Genomic DNA, 2786 nt, shown 5'->3' on the forward strand with positions numbered 1-2786 from the left:
CTTTCATGGAAATTCACCTCAACAGTTCTTCTCAATGGAGGTAAGAGGATTGATCATATGGTCCTATTAAATTTTTCTTTCAGTTGATACAAAAACCAAATGTAATAAATATTGAACCTTTCAACTCTCCCTATCATTTGATGTCTTCATCAATGCACCATAGGAATATTTCCATATTTCCCTTGCCCTTGTCTCTTCAACCTCTTTTCTTTGTTTTTTGGCTAGTTGGAAAAAAAAAATCAAAACTGATACTTGCTAGACAACAAACCATTCACTTAATACAATGATAATATCATGCTAGCTAATGCTGTGGTGAATGATCTTTTGAGGTTCCTCACCGCACGTATATATTGAATAGGTTCACAGGAGGATTTATCATTAGGAATTTTTCACAAGATGTATAGTGGCAGATCTGAGCAACTGCTGAGGGGTAATAGTGATGAAACCCTAAAGCTTGTTGTTGTATGACAATAAAGCTATTGTATAGAGAGACTAATTGACAACGCGGCTATTGTGAAAATGGTAAGATCTTAATTTTGATTCCTTTTCGCTTCTTCAACTTAAATAGGTCGGGTGAAAGCAACACATGACTGTAGATATAACCAGTCATTCAAGGCAGAATATCAAAGCACTAAACATATGCCACTGTAGGCAGATCAAACTTTAGGTGAGAATGAAGAGATTTAATGAAGTTTGCAAATTTCATTCCTTTAATGCAAATGACTAAAGGACTCAGAGGAATGCTTGACATTGACATGATTTAAAATATTCTTTAGAAGAAGGGACTAGGGCACATCTCTGTCATGCTTCTATTTCAAATTACTGGATCATATCTAGGCAGAGGTATCTTGGATTACTGATGACATATATGTGTTTGATATACACATGAATAGTGCTGCCAAATTAATGTTTGTCATGATTATTCATGCTTAAGCATGATCTAAATATCCAAGTGCCCAATTTTCATTGAATTTTCGGCTGCATATTTGTTTTCAGAATGAATCCTCCACATGCAGCTCCAGGACTTGATTCCTTGGGAAACTAACTTAGCCTATTTGGGCTATTGAATCAGCCCCTCGGTAGACCAACAGAGAGATACAAATGACACCATACTAGCCATGGTCATGACTTATTCACAACTTTGATTCCGAACAAGGTATTATCGTCAATAATTTGCCCAAAATGTCACAACTGCCTTGAACTAGAGGAGTGTAATTTAAATACTTCTTCTTCTGCTGCCTGTATGTATAAACGATGATGTCGATATTGATTTGCCTGCAAATATGTTTCCACACCAAATTTGCATAGGTATTCAGCCCTCTGACTAGGGCTTCCCATTTTCACTGGAGGATTGATATTTCTTTAACTTTAACCTGCGAGAGAAAATATTGTTGGCAATTGTTGCAAGTAACTTTTATTAGAAATGGATACAATCCTTTGTGGACATAGCTACGAGTTACTTCACTTGAGGAGATGGAGTATACTCATTGCAGCCTTAGGTTTGTTTCGTGAAAATCCAAACAACGCTCGGCTGAATTGATGTGATCTCCTTCATTTGAGTGGATGTGATATAACTTTGATTGAAGTAGTGCAACATACAATCTTGGAATGGGTGCAAGTAGCCTTTAATCTTGTAGTTGTGATTGATGTGATCCAATGTCAATCCAATCGTTGCGTTAAGTTCAAACTAAGTCTATATATAATCAAAGGCTCACTCTGACACCCAATTCGATGGTGTATATTTCTATAAGTGATGCATTTATAAGTTCTTGCAGATCAATTCACTCACAATATATCTCTTTCAAAACCATCAAAATATGTTATCATCACTAATAATGAAAACTCAATCTTGTCGCATGTTGTATTTGGAAGAAAGATCGAAATGATTAGGGAATTATGTTCTAGAGTATTAGAACGAATCAGAACATTTTTTCACCAGTAGGTAGGCAGTCTAATTTATATTCTGAAGTGATGATTCCAAGACCAACTAGAGGCACTAAGAATAATCAAGAAATTATAATGGCTATAGTTGTCTGCGGCCCAAGCTTTGAATTAATGAACCTCTAGTGAGGTTGCCACCTAGAGCCAACATTATGCATGGAACCATAACACCCTTAAGGATGATGTAGTTGTCACTAATAAATAAAATAGGAGTGTCATTTATCAAGATTAATTTCTTCAAAAATGGAATAATTTCAATGACCAATGCAAGGACTAAATCTATTATCAGTGGTTGAAGTAATTGTTTTATTTTCAAGCATTTCCAAAGAAAATATACTTGAGAAATGGCCTGCATTTCCCTCGAGCATCAATACAATGGTTTTAGCTTATTTTCAATAATTCCTTATTTAGCGGTCAGCAAGGGGATCCTCATAGATTCAATGGTGTCTATATCTATTTTATCCATGTCAGCTTCGAATTCAAGTCTTCCCTTCACGCTGCTTGCTGGAGGAGGTGCAAGAAGATGGAATAAACAGGTGTACATAATCACCAAATGATATATACACATTTCCAATTTTATTTCATATCACACCAAAAGGATTGTTTTTATCTCTGCATGCTACACCAATCAATATGAGAGGCACATTCCCATTGTTCCCAAAAGTACTCCAGTTTTCTTTACCACCCCCAAATGTAAGTGAATATATATGATATAATCTTAGGAAACATTAAAAGAGGATAATAAACTTCAAATAATTATTCACATTCAAGACAGATGAGGCCATCCTACTTCAGATGTATATATATAATGACTCAAGGAAGACACGAGACCACAAGAACATCTA

General features: G+C 35.5%; 1 pseudogene; it reads right to left on the bottom strand.

The window, feature by feature from the left end:
* Positions 1 to 1886: 1886 nt before the first annotated feature.
* Positions 1887 to 2485, bottom strand: LOC149228942 (protein PIN-LIKES 6 pseudogene; annotated as a pseudogene).
* Positions 2486 to 2786: the final 301 nt, after the last annotated feature.

The sequence above is a fragment of the Pinus tabuliformis genome, chromosome J (assembly GCF_031772625.1).
Source record: "Pinus tabuliformis cultivar Carrire ecotype Pingquan chromosome J, CPIR1, whole genome shotgun sequence".
Classification (NCBI taxonomy): Eukaryota; Viridiplantae; Streptophyta; class Pinopsida; order Pinales; family Pinaceae; genus Pinus; species Pinus tabuliformis.